The sequence below is a fragment of the Rattus norvegicus genome, chromosome 3 (assembly GCF_021556685.1).
Source record: "Rattus norvegicus strain SHRSP/BbbUtx chromosome 3, alternate assembly SHRSP_T2T, whole genome shotgun sequence".
Lineage (NCBI taxonomy): Eukaryota > Metazoa > Chordata > Mammalia > Rodentia > Muridae > Rattus > Rattus norvegicus.
Window position 1 is genome coordinate 101,860,210 of NC_141536.1, and position 16,756 is coordinate 101,876,965.

Below are 16,756 nucleotides of genomic sequence, written 5' to 3' on the forward strand. Positions count from 1 at the left end.
TTTCTCCATGGCACATGAACAAGAATTCCTTCGGGGTAAGTAATGATTTTTTTTCTTCAACAATACAAGCAAAAATACTAAAACAGATTTAGCTCAAGGCTTTGCACAAGGGGTATTTCCTTTCCTTTAATATCAGACAGCCATATTCTTGGGAAAGTTTTGCACAACATAAGGATATAGGTGTAATAAGAAATCCTAAGCCAGTGGAACCGAAGTTTGAAGTACAAGATGTCATGTTCGCTTTTATTAAGGAGAAAAGGGAAGTGAGATCATATAGTCATGGACACAGAGTGGAGTAAGGTACCTTCTTCGGAACTTCATTTAAAGCGGTGGAAGGGAATCCTGTCTGATTCCATCATATGTGGTGTGTACATCCGCTGTATTTGGTGCACATTACTACAAGTCCGAGGAGATGGACATAAAAGGATAAAAGGATACCACCATGGGAAGTCACGGTGCTCCAGCCTTAGCGGGTGCAACATTGAAAACACCTTAACCTTGGCATTTTTTGCTGAGAATAGTATGAAAGGTAACCCAATGTTTTTGTTGTTGTTGTTGTTGTTGTTGTTGTTGTTGTTGTTGTTGTTGATATGCTTTCGTTAGATATAAATTATAAGACCCAGGTGAAATCTTATCAGATGTTCAAGATCAATGCTTTTTCTCACACGCTGTTCAAGATCTGACTGCCTTGGCTCATGTTTTCAACCCAGCAGCAAACTATGTCTGGGTGACAAGAGCTGTATCAGCTATGTGTAGCTGCATAACAAAAGAGTTCAGACTAAAGCTGGTTGTCAAGACTACAGCTCTGCACCAGGCATGCTTTACTAGTATCTCTAAGCTCAAATTGTTCCATGAAATTGTTATGAGTATGTCACATTGGAGACTGGATCTCAAAGCTAGACTATGGGAAAACTTGTTTCCAAGTCTACTCCTGGCCATTTCAGGAAGTATCATTCATTGTCCAGTCAAGCTGTCCACTTGCCTCACAGTTCCTTAGTTCTGCCTTCAGGGTAAGTCTGAGAATGAGAAGAAAGGAGAGAGAGAGAGAGACAGAAATCATGGAGCCTTTGTAGCTTGATTTTGGAAGTGAAACTCTTCACTTTTGCTGTATTCAAGTCATTAGAATTGAGCCTTGAGTTTCATCCCCAGGCAACGTGAGTGAGGGGTGAAGTAAACTGAGGTATGTGGCTTAGAATCCTCAGGAGCCATGTGCAAGGTGCTGCCATGGAGTTGCATACAATTCCCAGCACAATACTCTGTTTCAAGTTTATCTATGGCTAGACTGCTAATTATACAGCCATTTCATCTACCAAAAGATAAGAAGTATAAATGAGAAATCTAACGATAACTAGAAAGTATGGAAAAATCCTCTGAACAAATGATTTTTAAACAATTGTGCTAAAAAACAGTATAGCTGTTCATATATGAGTAGAAGTCTCAGTGCAAGAAGATGCAAATTTAGAAAATGAGAAAAAGAATCATACTGAAATCTCACCTGTTTCTTGATTGCCACACTTTCTTCCTGTCTGTTACCTTTTGTGCTATGAGCTATTAACTTCTAATCATCCAGAACAGATTTCTTCATTTCTGCAAACTTAAGAACCTCAGAGTCCCTGTGCTTTTGAGAAATTATGTTAAGGAGAGTGATTAGAGAGGAGAGGGGTGGAGGAAGGTGATGAGGGGGTGTGGGAGAGAGAAAACACAGTAAGGAGAGACTGCTTGAGTACACCTTTATCTCTGCTGTGACAGATGGCACGGGGAAGTGAGGCGCTCTTACCACAGGGAAGCTCTCTCGCGTCTGTCATGGTAAAAAACTACAGGGAAGTTGAAGGAACTCAGACTTCAATTCACAATTGTATAAAAACCAAACATCTGAATGAGGCAATTGTTGATAATCAGCAGAGGTGCCCCCGAGATCTAAAAACAGAGCAAGATAAATATTAGAACTGGCCAGTGTACAGGAGGGTAACAGGTCCCGGGCAAAGGCAAAGGAGAATTATGTAGGGCTTGGAAAGTCAACACTTCCACCACCCTGAAGACGGAAGACTGGGTGAGGGCCTTACATGCGTTCCTTTTGTGTTTAGATGTACAAGGAAGATCAGCACGTTCAGGTAAGGAAGTTAGACACTGGAGAGGATTTGCATCCCTTACTGCTTGGAGGACATCTAGGAGGATGAAACTGTAGGTGTTGCTTTTGTTGCTTAGATTTATTTATTCTTGCATCTGTGAGTGTTTCAACTGCATGTATGAATGTGTACCACATGCATGACTGGTGCCCATGGATGTCTAAAGACTGTATCAGATCCCCTGAACTGCAGTTATGAATGGCTGTGCGCTACCAAGTCGGTACTGGGACCTGACCCAGTCCCCGGCATGGGGACAGTGAGTGTTCTTAACCACTGAGAAATCGTCCCAGCTCCCATATTTCATTTTTAAGGGTGATCCTAATCTAGTTGTACATGGATGGAAAAGACCAAAAGATTTTTTTTTAAAAAATGGTTATGGTCATGTTATGAACTAGTTAGGCTTGGCTGCCTAGATGGTTTCTTGGATTCAACATTTTGTTCATTTTATTCATCTTTTGTGCTGTAACCTATCAACTACTGATCCTAATCTTAAAATTGTTATTTATTTTGATAAACTTAAAATCCTAAAACTATTGAGATAGTCACTGTCTATAGGATCGTATATTAAAATATATGAAATACAGCGGTTGGAATGATGGCTCTGTGGCTAAGAACACTCTCTGCTCTTGCAGGGCATCTGGGTCAGGTCCCAGCATCCAATGGCAGCTCACAGCAAGCCATTACTGCAGTTTAGGGGATCTCATGCAGTCTTTGGACACCCATGGGCACTCAACATCAAACTTGATTTTGTTAAGAATTTTTTTTATTTTATATGTTTATCTGTGTGTCAGTGTGTACCACATTTATTCAGGAGCCTGAGGAGACTAGAAGAGGACATTGGAGCCCCCAAAAACTGGAGCTATAAGTGGTTGTGAGCTGCACAGTGTGAGTGCAAGGAGCTAGAGTCAGGCCCTTTGCAAGAACAGAATGGGATGTGCTCTTGACCGCTAAGTGGCCCCTGCACTCCCCAAACCTGTCATTTGTTCTGTTTTGGTTTTTTTTTGTTTGTTTGTTTCATTTTTTTAGAAAAACCATGCATTCATTATTTTAGGGCAAGTGCACATGCTTGCTGTGCTGACCTGTCTGGTTTCCCATGTATTCTGTCATCACAATTTTGTTACATGGCTTAAGACATGGTCTCCGGATATTCCTAATACGTTTATATTTTCCTTTCTTCTTGCAATCACATTACTTCAGACCACCTTACAAGTTGAATATTTATTCATTCAATAAGTATTTATTGAGTTCTGGTCTATTATGTGCTAGAAATGTCAGGTCCTGAAACTTCAAAGATAAATTGGGCAGCAGCCATGTCTATAAACTCAGGCCATTTTTCACATAAGGAAAAAAATTTTTTTTGTTTGAGAGTCATTCTTCACTATCAGTCTCAATGTAGTTTTCGCCCTGGGCCAAAGTGGTTGATATTTCCAAAAACCCTAGGACATATGCTTTGAGAACATTCACTTGCTACACTGTATGAAAATTTGTGGATAATGGTTTAGAATATCATCATTCCTATGCTTTGATATATTAATGTACCTTTTTCTTGTTGGTACATTCTCTAAGTCCCTTACAAGCCTCTCTGTGTGAGTGTCTGGACCAGTTGATTAAAATCAGGAAGCATCCCTAATATTAGATTCCCAAGTATGATGCCTAATCACTGTCAACTTTCGAGGATTTGGAATCACCCAGGGGACACATCTTAGGGCATGTCTGTGACAGCGTTTGCAGAGGTTTAAATAGGGAGAAAAAAGATCTATCCTGCACGTGGGCATCACCATCCCATGGGTTAGTGGTTGAGACTACATGTGGGAACCACAGAGAATGTAACTGAGTCCGAAATTTCACTGTTCTCTGCTACCTGACTCTGGATATGACAGGACCAGCTACCTCATGACATTTCCATGCCTCCCCCGTAATAGACTTTGCCCTCCCAAAACAGGAGCCCAAATGAACCATTTCTGACATTTCCTTTTGTCACAGCAATGATAAAGGTAACTACGACATCAATAACACCATCAAATGTGTCAAGAGAACTTCTGAAAAATCATCTGACTTCTTCAGAAGCTTCTGCAGTCACAGCCAGCAACTCAACATGTAAATGGTTAGAGTTGCTATGAAGACTGCACAATCTTTCCTGTTTTCTTCAGGGTGCAGTGAAGGTCTATCAGCTAAGTCCTTAAGGTTTCCTCCCACCTCACCCCAAACTCTGCAGTAAGCATACATCAAAGAAGAACTGCTGCTGCCTCACTCTTCAATTCTGAAGACACTCATGTTTCTTATATTTAATCCTATGTTCTCTTAATGCGTCCAGTTTTCCCCCCAATAACAGCGTTTCTCATTTTGGTCCCTAGAGACGAGACAGTCAACACCAACGTGCCCGTTGCTCTCTGAGTTTGGTTTGTTTATTCTCCACCAAGCTGGCTATGCTTCCAATCATTTCCATATCCCACAGAGCTGGTATTGTGGCAGAAGCTGCTGAAACCAAACAATGTCTCTGGCCATATTAACCACAGTTACTTTATTAAGCTAAAATGTTAAGAGGTGTTAGTGTTTGACTCAGGTAAGAAGAGATTCAAAATAACTTGTGAATAGAAACATTTCATAAGCTCGTATGCATGGTGAATGCATTACTGTTCAAAAGTATCTAACAAAGACTTTCTGGAGGAACTGGTGATCTACTCTTCTTTTGAAAATGTCAAAGGTACTTTATTCTCCACAAGTAAATGGTGGGTTTGATCATATTTCATTGACAAATAACTACGGTGATCTAGATTACCTGAATGCCAGTACCAGAAATTCAGAAGATGTAATGCTATGATATTTATTTTTTAATCTGACATGAAAAACACACCAATCTTGAGGTTTTGGAGGGGTTGTTTTTGTTGGTGGTGGCAGTAGTAGTTTTGTTTGTTTGTTTGTTTTGAAGATAAAGTTTCTCTGTGCAGCTTTAGTTGTTCTGGAACTCGCTCTGTGGACCACAGAGACCTTCCTGCATCTGCCTCTCAAGTGTTGGGAATAAAGGCTTGAGCCACCAGTGTCTAGAGAGAAGTATTTTCATAACTGTCTTGAAGAGAAATTTTTTGTAGGTACCTGAATGCAATTTTTAACCAGCTTAGCAATCCAGCCGCTGATCACTGACTGATGTAGTTACAATCAAACCAACAAAACCCATGAGCATAAAGATATTTTCAAAGTCTTAAATCTTCCCAGTGGATCTTATGCTCCATTCCACAGATTGCCATTTTAAAACAATATCACAAACAACTATCTCCTATGTATAGCAGCTAAGCATGCAAAGAGCTTCTTCAGCCTGAAATATTTTGATAATGCTACTTCACAATATTCTATGATGAAAAAGGAAAAAAAACGCTGCCATTTAAGAATATGAATAAGGTTCATTCATAGATAGATCTCTAATTTTAGTCAGAGCCATGATAATAAAGAAAGAAATTTCAGACTCATAAAATGCTGAAGCGAAAGCTGGTCACTTTAGTGTCTTCTTCAGCATGCTATTAAAAAATCTCTCAGGGTTTATTTCACTGAGCATACTGCTTTCTGGAAAGCAACCAACTCCAAGAGTAGTGCAAAGGTTACTTACAAGATAAACTAATAGCCATGCTAAGCTATCACTTTCTAGAGCCAATAAAAAAAAAGAAGAAGAAATAAACTATATTATTTCCACAGTCTGTATGGTCAGTCCAACAACGCCAAATCAATAATAAAGCATTTTTACTTAAACTTCCCCCTCCTTCTCTCTTTCTGCTTGTGAAATTTTATCCCAATGGGGAGATCTCCTTGGGGTGTCTCATAAATATAAAAACAAAAAGTGAGAGTAGACAATGTAATAAATGTTTTATTTTCATTTGCTAATAGGTGGTTGGGTTCAGCTCACTTACAGTTTGACCTTATTCTACTACACGGACAATGTTTCTTAAATAGAGCTTTCACGTACGGCCAGCCATTTGCAGCTTCTGCATGCATGCTGGTTGTGCTTTCACACACGTGTGCAAACAAACACCGATTGCAGCGTGGCTTTAGTTCATAGGATTTTATAGCACAGTTCAAGTCCAGCTTCTGAGGCATCATAATAACCCCAATACAGGTCTGACTAGGACATCCGATAAAGACTTTTAAGCTCTTTCAACAAAAGCAACTGATAATAACAACAAATACATCCGGTCTTGACTACGGTGGTTTTCACATAGGCTGCATGGTGAGACTGCCCGTAAGCATGAAGATTTGATAGGTTTGGAGTGAGAGCCAAAAATCTGTCAGTTTTGAAGTTCCACAGGTGTTTCTGATAAAATTTTAAGGTTGAAAACCATCACCTTATTAAACCCTTACTATGTGCTGAGCCCCGTGCTAAGTGATTTACACTCATTATCGCCTTAAATCCTCATTACCCTGTTGGCCAAGTTTTATAATTTCACAGGTGAGGAGTTAAGTAACTTGCTCAGTCTCCTAGAGCTGGACTTTAAAGTTAGATTTCACATATATGTGGAAGCACAGATACCCGTAGTCCTGTGTTTCACCATATACAGGCGTGTCCATGAACAAATAAAAACTAAGGCTCAAATGAATTGGGTTCATGGAGAATTCAAATCAGCAAATGGTGTTTCCAATGGCCACCTCTGCTGGCTTCCATGACCCTCTTGCATCCAATGGCACAGCAATCATTCGCAACAGAAAACTGATTTAGATACCAAGACCCTGAGCTCTGAACTCCATGGGTCATGTCTGGAGTTGCTGTATGCTCTGTAGAACACAGTCACCATGATGTCTCCCAGGGTGTGGTCCACAAATAAAGAAGGCTCTGTTACATAAATATCACAGAGTTCGTCTTCTCCTCTCTCTGCTGCTCCCATTGTTCTGTCTGCTGGCTCCTTGGAAGATTGTCCTGCCTCCTGGCTCTAACTCCTCTATATCTTTCCAGCAGAACCTTTCTGCTACCAGGGTCCTAGCTTCCTACTAAACTTGGTTCTTGGATCCCAGGCTGAGCCAACCCTTTTCTGATCTCCCATCCTGAGCTTGATTCAATTCACCACCTCGACCAGTGAAGCCCAGTACTTGTGTTTCTTCAGCCCATAGAATAGGGCTGTGCTGCCATGCTTCTGTGTCACATGGATCATGCCAAAATAATGCTTACACTATAGATTTACAGTTCCCTTCCAGAAAAAGGAAAGAGAGAACACAAAAATCCATTTATTTACATGACTCTGAGGACTAAGTTGGGGGAGAAAAAGCTGTCATTATCAGAGAGTTTGTGTGTCTAATTTAAATACAACCACCCAGAACACCAAAAATGGTGTCACAGGGATATTAAATGTGAACCCAAGTTCATGGGGCATGGTGGAGAATTAACCGTCTGTGGCTGCCCACTTTTTGAGGGAAACAAAAGTTTATCCTCTGTACTTTGAGAATGGGAGACACCTGAACTAGAGTCTCACCACTGGTGTGTGAATTCTGGGTACTTTAGGCTAAAGCAACCACTTAATACGAGAAAGATAAGTACAAGTTAAGAATTGCTGATTGAGGAGGCATTTTGATAGTGATGGACAATATCAGTGTGGTGCCTCAGGAAGGACCTCTGCTTCTTGCATATGATTGCATGGTAATCTTACCCAACTAGTGTTTTCTTAATGTCCTGGGGAGCCTGATCATTGTAAATTACCTGTGACATCTCATTAATCCTCTTTTTCCTCACAAACGCATAATTAATGGTAACATTGACAATAATACACAAATTAGCTAAGTGACGCTTTATGGTGTTGGTTTTGATTAACGTCAGGAACCCAAAAATGACATTAATGTAATGCAGATCCCAAAAGGCAGTATGCACTTTGACCCCAGACATACATTTCGTTTGCACCATCACCAAGATTAATCCTCCCTCTGGATGAAGATGAGACAAAACTCTGGCCACTGGCCGTGTGTGCCAGGCTGTCGAGAAGCAAACCGCCTCAACTGCATTTGTTTAAGAAGGAAATCTCAACACATAGAAAACAACAGCAGAGTGTCATTTCCCATTGTCTAGTTAGGACAAAGATAAATGAGGCACTGTCACCCTGAGATCAACTGCTTCTCCACTAACTTCTATTATTTGCTTATTTGTGGACCGGTGTTTAATTAAAAATATACCTAGATACATGAAACACATGACAAAGTGATTGAAACCACTTCTATTCCTCTATAAATGAGGCAGTTTTTTTTAAATGAAAACTCAGTTGTATATGCATTCCAACCTGCAGGATCTCTCCAGGATTAATTCTTATTAACCACAAGAGGGTGGGGGGAAAAATCAATGACCGAGGAAATATCCTTTGTCTCTGACTTGAGTAGTAAAGAGAAAACAGAAGAAGGAGTCCAGATGACATAAAGTTTGCTTTGGACGCGAGGTATCTTTGCAGATGGGAAGGAATTCTGTGATTCGAATTCAAAGATCCTTTCCCAGGTTACAAAGGCGGGGCTTACCCACTCTAAGGCAGTGGAAGAATGACCCTGGTACAGCAGCATCAATCTCGAAGGTCAGGTTTAGTCCGGAGATGTTATTATAATCCTGCTTCCCTGGTCGTGATTTTCACAAATCCTAGTTGAGCGCTCAATCTTTTTAACACCCTAAAGAGGTGGCGTATGCTAATTTTTTTAAGATGAAACCTCCTCTTTTCTTCATAACAATTATTTATAGCCGAAACCCCCTAATGGTATATATAGTTTTTGAAAATAATGCGATCGTTCCATTCTTGATTAATTTGACACCTATTCATTTAGGCTATTTTTCAAAGTGTTGTGACTAAACCCCAGCCCTGGCTAATGATCATATTCCGTTTCAATAATGGAGTAGGAAGAAAAAGCCATATTTCCGTGCTTTGTTCTTTTATTCACATAAATAACTACCATTTGGAAAATGTTTTATGGGCAAAAAATATATATAACGCATAAAGGAATGTTTTAAAATCTGAACTGAATCCACTAGAACTGGAAAGATCACCAAATTACAAGCCATTGTTAATCATTTTGAATTTTTTCAGAAGATATTTATAAAACAAAACAAGAATAATCAAAGAGAACATTTTAGTTGCTATGGCATGCATTGTCAATTACAATACCCCTGATTCCTACCGTCCCCAGTAAGGAAACAGACAGTTTCACAACTGCTTTTCCTAGCAGTTTAATTTTGAAAAATCTCTCATCTGTCCCTGCTTGCAATAGATTGGCCTTATGGCTAGCTTTCTCTCATTTTTTTTCTTTTTTTTTTTCTTTCATATTTTTCAGTTAAAGTTATGAAGCAAAAATCATCTATTTTCAGAGGATTTTGCATGTTTGCTCATCTAAATATTATTTTTAAATGGAGAGCAGCTCATTCTCTTACATCAACATATTAAGTGTTTGCTATGCCAACTTGTAGCCACACACACAACCCACGGAAAAGCAGCCTGGAGCCGAGGAGGAGGGGGATTCCTTCAGAGGTCGTATTTTCACTCTGCCTAACTAAACTATAAATTGAGATTACGACAATAAATTATTTTTATGATCTGGGAAGGAAAAGGTGTGGGTTGAGTTTTCAAAGATATTTGGGTTTAATTCATATGTTAAATAGGCCAAGGATAACCAAGCGTTAGAAGAAATTAAACGAGGCCCTATATTAAATAGAACCCCAAATTAGGCACTCAGCACCAAATTAATTAGTAATTGAAAAATTCACTAGAAATATATCATTTCCTCATGCTGCAAAGCCAACTAGGATGATTGAAAACTTCAAATACAAAAGAAAAAGAAAAAAGAAAAATTAAACAAATGATCCTGACAATCTTTTAATCAGAGTCATTGTTTACAGCGTGGCTTTAAGGTCATCCCAGTAACATGTTTAACTTGTTAAAAACACTCATCCAACTATAAAACTACTTTCCTAGGTCGTTTGATTCCTCCATAGCAAGCTGAAACCTCCCCCAAATGCCTTCATTGAGATTTTTCCAGCAATTACAATGGCTCTTGGTCCAAATGTATCATTTTCTCATTTCATCTTCAGTTCTCAGAGAGTAATCTGTGAAGCCAGGACTTTACACGAATCCCCCTTCAGGTTTAAATGCAGTACACTAACTTTTAATAAGATCCCCGAGGTGCAGCAAATAAAGAGCCACTTGTGGAAAAGTCTGTTTTCCTAAGAGTTTAATCGGATATTTCCACACCACAACATTATGTAGACATGGTTTTTGCTTTGAAAACATAATCTTATCAGAGGGTACTTGGTGTAAAATTCCTGTCTGTTTTCTTACCTTTGAATGTGAGCTCTATTTATAAGGTTCCATAAATGATGTCTACAGCTAAGGCATTTCCTTACTGTACAGTCTTACGTGAGCACAATTAATAAATAAATAAAAAGCACCTAACAGTTTTAGCAGGATGCCGGTTTAGTTCCCTGGACAGTCTAACCTTATGGGTGCATTCCCTTCCCATTGGAGGAGGAAAAGACATGACAGCACGGTTAAAGCTGCATCTAAATTTGTCTTTCTGGTATTTTCCTCTCACTGAACTTTGTTTTCCACAATACACGAAGGAGATGAAGTCTTCGTTTGTGTCCTCTGGTGAAGGTGGGACCGCCCATGAAGGAAACGCACCTCTCTCTCTCTCTCTCTCTCTCTCTCTCTCTCTCTCTCTCTCTCTCTCTCTCTCTCTTCTCTCTTCTCTCTTCTCTCTCTCTCTCTCTGAATGAAAAAGCTAAAGAAACTTGGTGACCAAAACGGAGACACTTAATTCTCCTGACTTTAGTTTAAAATGCAACTGTGCTTTTTCCATAAATCTGTGTGGTGAACTATTTCATAACATTGCATAAACTCCTCCGTGGCTTTTTTTTTCTCCATGCAAGAGTGGTTTGCTGAGAGTCGCAATGTTTCACTTTTTCAGCAAGTTACTATTACTTGGGAGTAAATCTACAACTTGTGGGAAAATAATGGTGACTTGTGCATAGCCGAGTTACCTGTGGCTCTCTGAAGATTCCCACCCGTGAAAGTGTGATTTTATTTCGGTTATGAGGACACACCACCTACGCACGGGGCAAGAGAGGTGGTTACAGAGATTCAGAGAGTTGTCTTAGACAAATGGAAACAAATGTAAGAGTCCAAAAGAACATTCGGATGCACACCTCAACTTTGTTTTTTTCGAGGGGTAACAGCCGTGTGGAGACTGTCTTTATTAAGGGTCTTAATGAGTCTTCTGCCTGTATTTTTCTACTAGGGATGTCAAATGAGGTTCAAAAGCGAATGGTAACTGTAACGCGGTGACGCGCACTAAAAATAGCCCTATAAATCTGCTCGTTTTGTTTAGATAGTCTCCAGAGTTGTAAAAAGTAGGCCCGCTCAGCTTTATTATTGTTTTGGAAAAACTAATTCTGTAGAGAATAGACCACTGACGATGCCGGGTTACTTTTCAGAAGATTTATTAAGACTATCCGTAGCCTTAATTTTTTTTTTAAAGGAAACTTTATCCTCTATTTTCCCTAAATCCAATAGAATCTTCAATGGAAAAAAAAACTTTTATTCATTAGAATTGAGTTTTTCAGAGTAATTTTATCTAAAATGGAAATTAAATTAATTAGAATTCCAAATGGAATTCTCACCCACCCCCACCCTCTGCAATCAGTCAAAAATATGTTGCTTCCAACATTCCCAGTAACAGTCACAGTATTTACACCTAGCTTACCATGAGGTTTTAAAAATAACTCCAGGAGAACATTTTTTTAGGACATTTACAATCTGAATTAGACAACAAAAAATAAACAAAAGTCAGGCATTTCTCTTTGGAAAAAAAATAGCTACTGTAAATTACGATGTTTGACGAAGGATGTATTTTTAGAAAACCATGTAATTTGAATTTGAGAGATGGGTCAGGCTGAAGAGGAGATACATGAACCCTACAAAGGCTTAGGAAGGGGACTTGTCCTTTCTCTTGAGAAGAAGTACAGGAGGCATAAACCCTTCCTTCCCCCTGCTTCACGATAGGCACAGGATTCCGGGGATTGGTCGGGTGACTTTGCACTTAGGCCAAGATTGATTGCATCCAGAGCTTTGTTTTGTAATGCCTTATCCCAATGGAGGCATGTATAAACAGGCAAAATGACTAAATTGGGCAGCAATCTGACCTTCCAGAAGAGAGGCAGTTTAAAAAAAAACTGCATCAACTTTTCTTTGAAGACACAAGCTTCACTCACGTCACGGAAGGGAGCCTTACAGCTTAGCTCGTTTGCTTGCCCACGGCCAGACTGTACACTTGAATTACCGAGAAACAGGAGTACCTAGGCTTTGAGCCTTCTCCTCCCTGCCCCCACTCCCAACCCTCTTCCCCTCGAGTTCAGAAAGAAAATAGTGTTACTAGTCAAGTGATCGTTGTCAAAACCACGGCAAGTGCCAAACAAGACAGAGCCAAACGATCATTAGTTCAGCATTCAGCTCAGATTTCTCTAATGTTCAATTAATGGGCTAGATTTCATCCAAGTTGGGTTTTTTTTTTTCTTTTCTTTTCTTGTAAAGTCTTGGGAATGCTGTAAGCCATCTCTTAAAGGGGTTGTGGAAGCTAGGCTTACAGTCTTTAATCGGTTAATATTAAAATTTTTTAAAGCTGAGCTATGGTTTCTGACGACCTTAGCTATCCCATTTTCATGACGTACAGTTTGAAATGACGAGTTCAATCAGCTGAAAGAATTTGCTGAGCAATGCACCAGCACCACATTAGAGCTGAACATGTGTGGCTTAACGGCCTAAGGGGTAAACAGCCAATCCAGCTCTCGTTTTTTTTTGCAAGTTTCTGATTTTATGTAGAGAGGTAACAGAAAACTCTGACCCTATCTCTAAGCCATCCTGGAAACTATGAAGGAGAGTCTGCCTCTCACATAAGTAAGTCACATATAGCGTTTCAAACATTGAGAATGCTGTTGTATTTTTTTACAACTATTTCTTGACAAATGCCACCATAAAAAAAAACAAAAAACAAAAAACAAAAACAAAAAGCAACTACAAACATGAGAGTAACCAAGCAGAACTTTCGAAAGAGAGAGGAAAGTGATACCATAATTTTTGTTTGTAAACCCATTGACATAAAGAGTCTAACCTGTCACAAATTATGCCTCACCGCCGTCTGTTACTTAGGAACAGTCAAAGCCGACAGCATTTTGCTTTCATCAATTTTGCGTTAGAATTTTGAGAATCTGAATTGGGGAGAACATGGGCCAGGGAACAGGATAATGTACCTACATGGCTTCTCCTCCCTGGGCATGTACACTTGAGCTCAAAGATCAAGTGCTGTTTGTGCTGAAGAATGTAGTTGCTGCTTCTAAAAGGTAATTCTTGGGTTGTTTAGAAATATTTTAAATGCCTGCTAATGAGAGTCAGAAAAAAGAAAAAAAAAAAAAAAAAAAAAGCACAGAAGACAGAATTGGTTCCAGGGACAATCACACCATCGTCAAAAAGATTAACATGCCACTAGGGGACAGCAGAAAGTCACAGAATAAAGCACTGGCAGGGACCAGAACAAAAGGCTTTTCTTTGTCGAAAGAGAGAGGGGGATAAAGGAGAGACAGAGACAGACGGAGAGACAGAAAGAAGAGTGAGGGGAGAGAGAGAGAGAGAGAGAGAGAGAGAGAGAGAGAGAGAGAGAGATATTTCCAAATCTGAATCATTTTACAAGTGAATTCAAAGTACATATTTTAAAAGCCGTAAAAAAAAAAAAATATGGCCAGCAACCTATTTTTAGATTAAGTTCTGTGTACCAGAATGCTATCTATATATATATGTATGTATGTATGTATATATATATATATATATTTGACAAACTCAAGCATGATTCTATTTTCTGCTATTTAGAGCGAAGAAAAGTTTTTGTCAGAAAAAAAGCAAAAACAAAACAAAGCCATGCACTATAAAACCCATTAGATAGAACACACTAATGACAAAACCCTGCATTTGCTCAGAAAGCCCAGTGTAAAGAGGGCCATCCCCGTATTCAAAAGGCACAGAAACGCAGGTAACTAGAAAATTGATCACAGCTAGCCCGGAAACTGGGAGTGGAGTGCCGGCAGAGGAAACTGGAACACTTACACATAATTCTGAGCACTGTAGGAGTTGAAATGGCTGAAATAAGTTAACATTGGTGGTAATCTTAAGAGCTTATGTGCATCCTTGAGCTATTTACTGTGTGAAACGCCCATCGATGAGTCCGTGTTTCTACAACTGCCATCATTCCGAGCGCCATAGGTTTCCAACAACAGATGGGGAACAACGTTATCACTCAGCAAGACTTAGACTTTAAGGTTCTTAAGTCCATGGGTCTCCTTCCTTAGTTTGAGCTTCACAAAGCCAGCATCACTGGCCACTCAGTTCGTATCTCCCCTGCTAACAATGTCAATGATGTTTGTAATTTTTTTTAGTAATTCCTACTATTCAGCTATTGTTTCTTTGATGTGGACATTTCTAGTCCTTGATTTGTGTCGTATGTATCTACTGTTTACTCGCCTCATAATTACCATTTCCCTTTATGTTATAAAATCAAAAGGTTGGGAAAGCTTTGAAAAGTCATCCCATCCCTTTTCTGGTTTGTTTGTATTGTTTGTAAAGGCAGAAATTAAATATGGCCAATCTGCTTCTTGGCCCTGATTCTCATATTTAACTACACCGGTTCCACAAAATAGTGTCAACCATCAGTGAGTACTGTTCCTCACACACTTGGACTATTAGAATTACTTTCCCATGACCAAAAACAAAACTTTGGTTAAAATAGTCTGCGTATTATAAATACCTCCAATACTTTTCTCTTTTTCTTTTATTTATGTATGCAACTCCCCTCCCCCTTTCTATACTGTATTTCATTTTCTTCCGGCCAAATATCCTAAGTGATACATTTCATTCAACCCATATGGTCTCTGGCCCCAGATCACAATTTATCCACTCTTTTCCTCTCCAGGGTCTTGCATGGGGAATTGTCCTTTCCTTTTTATTTTTCAACTTCAACTTTCTGACTTAAAATATAATTAATAACCATAAGTCAGTACAGTCTAAATCCAGAAAACCTGAGTCTTTTTCCCTTGCACATCTCCTGGGGTCGGGAAGGCTCTGTAACATCTTGCTTGAATCCCCATTGACTGCACTTAAGACTCCAGGGCTTGTACTGTCCTCGGAGGAAACGGAGACCAGCTGTTCACCTCTACCTGCAAAGGGCTGTGTTCTGTCATGGATTCGAGGGCTGCTGTTAAGCCCTCCCGCTCTGCCTTTCCAGACTAAACAAGGCCGCTGCTTCACCCCTGTTTCACTGGGGCTATTTCTCAATTCCTCAGCCTTCTTGCTGCTGTCTCTGGACCTATTCTAAACTCTGCACATTTGGCAGAAGTCTTGGGAAGAAATAGGACATGATAGGATAATAAGCAATTGATTAATATTGCATTTAATATGGACGGCCAGTCATCTATACTCATGAATTCTTCTGTGACTGTCAGTATTTGTGTGTGTGCAACAGGGCTATGTTTTAACCCATAAACACCTCTTTTTCCTTACCTAAAATTAAACAAATCCTTTCCGATTAATAATTAATGTTTTTCATTTCTAGTAGTTAACCATTTTTACTTTTCCCCCAAGAACATTTACTTTTTCTCTTTCCTTCTATATTTCTTTTTCTCCATTTTTTTTCTCAAATTTAATTCCCAATAACCAACAAAAAGACAAAAATCGATAAGTTTTTAGAATGCAAAATGAATTGAAATGTATATTTAAATAACTTTGGCATGGTGTTTAGTGTGGCTTAAAGAAATGGAAAGTCTGAAAAATATTAGTGCTACGTTAAGAACAAAGTAAATTTTTCTTTCAAACAAAAAACACTCAATTGGCCTGGAGTGAGAAAAAAGAGAGAGGAGGGCATCAATAAGTGATGTTAACTTCTGGAAAACTAAGAAGCCTTTGGCCTTCACCCTGCACTGAATCTCAGGAAAGCTCTGTGAGTTACACTTTTCTTCACAACTGTGCCCAGTGTCGTGCCTCCTGCTTTATCAGCCCACGCAGAGAGCCAGGGAAGATAGAGGTGGATAGGGTTACCTCTCATTCCTCGGCCCTGCCACCCGCAAATTGCAGCCTGCTTTCAGCATGCTCGCCTTGTAGGGCAGGTTGTTCCACTTAGAAATTATATTCAGTATTAAGTCAGGAGATAAGAGTACAGCAAATTCTGAGCCGTTCCCATGATAAGCCACTGAGTAACAAAATGGCCAGTAATAAGAATAAAGTGGAGAAAAGGCAAAGGTTACTATGTCCTGGTGCTGCCCCAAACCTGTACTGTGACAGAAAGGGGGAACTGCTAATTGATGCAGCTTTAACGTAAAATTCTGTCTCGATGCTCTAAGTGTTCACACCAGTCATCTACATAAAAGGAGATGGATATTTTGAGCAAAACACACTATCTGCTATTCATTCCATGCCATGATTTCCTTTTGTGGTGTTGGGGATTGAATCCAGAACCTTGGGCATGATAAATGCATGTTCTATTCCTAAGCCACATCCCCCATCTGTGCACCACAAACCTGGGCTTTAAAAAAAAAATTCAAGAAATTCTATAAAACTGTTTGTATGGTTTATTACCCATTCGTCTCCAAGATACCC